This window comes from Elephas maximus, chromosome 23 (genome assembly GCF_024166365.1).
Source record: "Elephas maximus indicus isolate mEleMax1 chromosome 23, mEleMax1 primary haplotype, whole genome shotgun sequence".
In the NCBI taxonomy this organism is placed as follows: Eukaryota; Metazoa; Chordata; class Mammalia; order Proboscidea; family Elephantidae; genus Elephas; species Elephas maximus.
In genome coordinates this window covers 63328804-63334511 of record NC_064841.1, presented here as the reverse complement: position 1 = coordinate 63334511, position 5708 = coordinate 63328804, and the positions used below count along the sequence as shown (strand labels likewise).

The 5708-nt window shown below is 44.3% G+C and overlaps 1 non-coding gene across 1 annotated transcript; it reads left to right on the top strand.

Moving 5' to 3' along the window:
• The first annotated feature begins 3530 nt into the window (after positions 1–3530).
• On the top strand, positions 3531–3604 carry TRNAN-GUU (transfer RNA asparagine (anticodon GUU)). Its single transcript has one exon. It is a non-coding gene; the product is annotated as a tRNA-Asn (tRNA).
• The last annotated feature ends 2104 nt before the right edge of the window (positions 3605–5708 follow it).

The following is a 5708-nucleotide window of genomic DNA, read 5'->3' as shown; positions in this document are numbered from 1 at the left end:
TTTAAATATTTGATGTTATAATCACAAATGTTAAAAAAAATAAAGTCTTAATATTCTTCTGTAGATCTGTAGGTTGGGGTATTCTCCCTAAAAGAAAGCAACTCAGTGTTAAAATATATATATATATATATATATATATATATATATATATATATATATATATATATTTAAAAAGCCCATTGCCTTCAAGTCCATTCAGTCTGCAAGAACATGTATGTATACATATACACATATATGTTGTTGCTCTTAGTGACCCTATGTACAACAGAACGAAACATTGCTCGATCCTGTGCCATCCTCAAAGTCGTAGTTACGCCTGCGCCCACTGTTGCAGCCACTGTGTCAATCTATCTCATCGAGGGTCTTCCTCCCTTTTGCTCACTCTCTGCTTTACCAAGCATGATACCCTTCTTCAGGAACTGGTCCCTCCTGCTAGCATGTCCAAAGTATGTGAGACAAAGTCTCACTATCTGTCTTGGTCATCTAATGCTGCTATAAGAGAAATACCACAAGTGGATGGCTTTAACAAAGAGAAGTTTATTCTCTCACAGTCCAGTAGGTTAGAGTCTGAATTCAAGGCGCAGCTCCAGGGGAAGGCTTTCTCTCTCCACCAGCTCTGGAGGAAGGTCCTTGTGCTCTGCTCCTGGTGCTGCTTTCATGGTGGTATGAGGTCCCCCTGTCTCTGCTCACTTCTCTCTTTTATATCTCTAAAGAGATTGACCTAAGACATTATCTAATCTTGCAGATCTCTTCAATATAACTACCACTAATCCATCTTGGGGGTCTGGGTGGGTTAATCCATCTTGTTACATCACAGTGATAGGATTTACAACACATAGGGAAATCACATCAGATGACAAAATGATAGACAATCATATAATACTGAGAATCAGGACCTAGCCACGTTGACAGATATTTTTGGAGGACACGATTCAATCCATAACACTATCCTTGCTTCTAAGGAGCATTCTGGCTGTACTTTTTCCAAGACGGATTTGTTCGTTCTTCAGGCAGTCCGTGGTATGTTCAATATTCTTTGTAAACATCATAATTCAAACGCATCAGTTCTTCGGTCTTCCTTATTCGTTGACCAGCTTTCGCATCCATATGAGGTGACTGAAAAACACCACGGCTTGGGTCAGGTGCACTTTAGTCCTCACAGTGACATCTTTGCTTTTCAACACTTTAAAGAGGTCTTTTGCAGCAGATTTGCCCAACGCAATGTGTTATTTGATTTCTTGACTGCTGCTTCCATGATCGTTGATTGTGGATCCAAGTAAAATGAAATCCTTGACACCTTTAATATTGTCTCCAGTTGTCAAGATGTTTCTTATAGGTCCAGTTGTGAGGATTCTTGTTGTCTTTGTGTTGAAGCGTAAGCTACACTGAAGGCCGTAGTCTTTGATTTTCATCAATATGTGCTTCAAGTTGTCTTCACTTTAAGTAAGCAAGGTTGTGTCCTCTGCATATTGCATTGCACGGAATCAATTCTGTAAAACCCCTGAGCTCTTTCCCATCGGTCTGGTCTCCTTCAGTCCCAGGACTTCCTCCTGACTGAAGCAGAGCATGACGGGAAAAAGAAGGCTGGTAGAATCCAGGTTCAAAAGAAGGGCCCCACACAGATGAGATGGTGGTAGGATGACAACATGGAATGCACAGGACTGCATTTACTTTCTGGAGAACCAGGGTGAATTCCTCCATTCAGTGGGGTGAGGAGATAGGAGAGAGGGTCTCAAATGACCTCCTGTGATTGTGTTATCCAGAAGAAAAATTAAAGCCATGAAGTGCTTTGCTTTTCTCGCCCTTTGAAGGGTACAGTACAATGCTGAAGCCTCTACCACCCTCCTTCACAGATATTGAAGTGAAACATTCTAGATTTCAGTGAGTTAAACTTTGAAATGAGCGAAAGGTGGAAGCCTTCACTGGTCATTTCAAACTTAAAGGCTTATCTCAGTTGTCACCCCTTTTTATCAGGCCTTTTTGATAGGCCCTACAGTCTGCATTCCCAATGGAGGCCATACCACCGCTTCAAATGGGGTGAAAATTGGTTCTTAGAAGGTTCATAAAAAACCAAAAAACCAAACTCGTTGCCATCAAGTCAATTCCAACTCATAGTTCAGAGTAGAACTGCCCCATGGGATTTCCAATGAGTGGCTGGTGAATTTGAACTGCTGACTTTTTGGCCCTATGGGATTCCCAAGGAGTGGCTGGTGAACTTGACCTGCTGACTTTTTGGTTAGCAGCCAAACTCTTAACCACTGTACCACCAGGGCTTAGGAGGTGAAAAAGGAGCCTGGTAGCCCAATGCTTAAGTGCTTGGCCACTAATGAGAAGACAAACTGTTGAATCCACCCAGCTGCTCCTCAGGAGAAAGACCTGGTGATCTCCTTCTAAAAAGATTATAGTTTACAAAACTCTATAGGACGGTTCTACTCTGTCACGTGGGGTCGTTATAATTTTTCATTATGAGTGGAAAATCAACCAAAGGGCAGCTAACAACAACCAAAACCCGTTGCCATCCAGTCCATTCTGGCTCATAGTCATGACCTTATAGGATGGAGCAGAACTGCCCCAAAGAGTTCCCAAGGAGCACCTGTTGGATTTGAACTGCCAACGTTTGGTTGGCAGCATAGCTCTTAACCGCTAGACCACCAGGGTTTCCTAATAATAAAAATAATAATAATAAAAGATGAAAATATCTTACTCCTTTTCTGTATTAAAATTTCATGGGCAGGGGGTGGTGATGAAAGAAAAAATGTCTGAAGGGAAGGTGCAAAAACCACAACCGTAGAAGATTGAGCAACACTGCTCTTAAGCTTAGGGCCTAAATGATGTGACTCCCATCCTTTAAACCCGCATAGCACTTGCTTCTTCTCTTGCAGAGTTTACCATATTTTCTCTGGCTGAAAGGCTGGTGGTTTGAACCTACCCAGCGGCACTGCGGAAGACAGACTTGGCGATCTGTCTCCTGAAAGATGACAGCCATGAAAACTCTACGGGGCAGGTCTACTCTGTCACATGGAGTCGCTATAAGTTGAAAACGACTGGATGGCGAGAAACAACAACATAATAGTTGTTACCGTTATTTGCGAGTTGTTACCTCATACTCTCCTCCTCAAACGCTTCCCCTCAGACTATAGGCTCCTTGCGGGCGGGCACTGTCTGCAGGCTCTGGAAGCCCTCGCACGGTGCTGCACGTCGTGGGTGCTGCGAGGAGACTTTATGGAGCTGAGAGGAAACGTTGGCGCTTCCTCTGGAACCTGAGGGCCAGGGGGCAACGCCCGAGTGCGTTTTCCTCAGAGCAGCCGCCAGGCCGCGCGCAGGCACGGACGGTGGGAGTCGGGGCGGCTATGCCAGGCCTCCCCCTCGGCCGCGCCTTGGAGGCCTCGGCTCCGCCCCTGCGGCTCCGCCCGGGCGGCCTCGGCTCCTCCCGCCGCCTCCTCGGCGCCCGCGGCTCCTCGGAGGCTGACGCTCGGCCTGGCCACCGCCGAGCAATGTGTACGGCCAGCATGAGAGGTTTGGGCAGCTGGGTCTCTGTGGCGCAATCGGTTAGCGCGTTCGGCTGTTAACCGAAAGGTTGGTGGTTCGAGCCCACCCAGGGACGGCAGCCGTCCTTTTAGGGGTTGTTTTAAAATAAAAATGGTAACTGTGAGATTTTTCCTCAGATAGGAATAAGACGCTACGATATTTCTAGGCTATAACAAAACGGCATCCGCTTAATGTTTGGCACAAAATGAGCATGAACCCAAGAACGGTACTGAAACTGCCCTGGGTTTGGCCAGTTCTGTTCCTGTGGTACATTCAAGGGAAACTCTCTTCGTACCTGTGCTTCCAAAGTCTTACCCAAGGACGTTCACAGCTGCAGGATTTGTAATGGCAAAACCCAGCTCAGCTGCCCACTGACAAGTGAATGAATAAATAGCATTGCTTGCTCTCAGAAAAATCTGACATCATCAAAAAGGCAATGTAGTTATTCACTCTTTTACCACCTTTCCAAAGGATTTCAGGAGCCTGCAGATGAAAACTTGCAAGAGGAATAATCTAAAAGTATGTGGAGGCCTAACCATCTTAAGAAACTATTAAGTTAAGCTCTGTTACAGCTTTCAGACGATGGATTTGAACATAAGCATTAGGGCTTTAGGAGAAGTCCTTACACTTACCCTAAATTGGTGACACCATTTTCCCTGAAAAAAAATCAAGCAGAAATTATATGGGTTTCTGTTAAAAGGTCTCAGATGACATAGTTTCACAAAAAACACAAATATTTTTCAAGCAGATGATTCACAGAAGGCCTTCTATCAAGATAGTAAATCCCATGATAACACAGTAACATAAGCCATCTCTGCCAAGATGGAGGTCATGTGGCAGGTGCTTTTGTGTTTGGGGTCTACTTATCACCAGGGTTTCCCGGCAAATGTTAGCTGATAATTATTTTTCAAATAATTGCCAGTAATAAAATATCCTCTATTGTCTTGTAGGAAACCCTGGTGGTGTAGTGGTTAAGTGCTATGGCTGCTAACCAAAGGGTCGGCATGTTCCAATCCACCAGGCGCTTCCTGGAAACTCTATGGGGCAGTTCTACTCTGTCCTATAGGGTCACTATGAATCATGTTTGAATCCGCCAGGCGCTGCCTGGAAACTCTATGAGGCAGTTCTACTCTGTCCTATAAGGTTGCTGTGACTTGGAATTGACAGCAACTGGGTTTGGTTTTTTGGTTTATTGTCTTGTCAGGAGCCCTAAAGATGAAGACATAATGTTGTACTTGTGAAATTCCAGGCAGAGTAGCAGATAGCCCCCCAAACTGTTCTTAGCTAAGGGCTTTTCTGATGCCCATCGAAATTCCAAACCTCCCACCTACACTTAAAGCTGGGTTACACTGGAAACAAGAAAATGGAGAGAAATTAGGTCATAACACAATGTATACACGGTTAAATCTAGTTTAACGTTCCAAGATAAAGAAGGTATAATATTTAGTGTTGATGAAGATTACTGACTCTACCATGAACTACCAGAAGAACGAATAAATCTGTCTTGGAAGAAGTACAGCCAGAATACTCCTTAGAAGCAAGGATGGCGGGACTTTGTCTTATGTACTTTGGACATATTATCAGGGGGAACCAGTCCCTGGAGAAGGACATCGTGCTTGATATGGTAGAGGGTCAGTGAAAAAGAAGAAGACCCTCTATGAGATGGATTGACACAGTGGCTGCGACAACGGGCTCAACCATACCTACTATTGTGGACCAGGTAGTGTTTTGTTCTGTTATACGTGGGGTCACTAAAACTCAGAACCTACTCGACGGCACCTAACACCAATAATATTTGCTGTCACTGAAGTTATCAGGACTTAGAAGGCATGTCCTTCCACTTTAAAGCTGAACACATTCATACTAGGTATAAACTCGAGGCCAGAGACCATTTTCACGCTTGACTACCAACCTAAAGGCTGGTGGTTTGAATTCACCCCTGGCACCATGGAAGAAAGGCCTGGTGATCTATTTCCATTAAGATTACAGCCAAGAAAACCCTGTGGGGCAGTTCTACTCTGTAACACATGGGGTCACCAAGAGTCAAAATCGACTTGACAGCAACTAACATTAACAAACTCCTTGAGGGCAGAGACTGTTTTCAGTTATTAATGATAATTTTAGGTCTAAATTTCCTTCAGGATACAATTTAAATTCTTGAGCTATGCACACAACGGCCT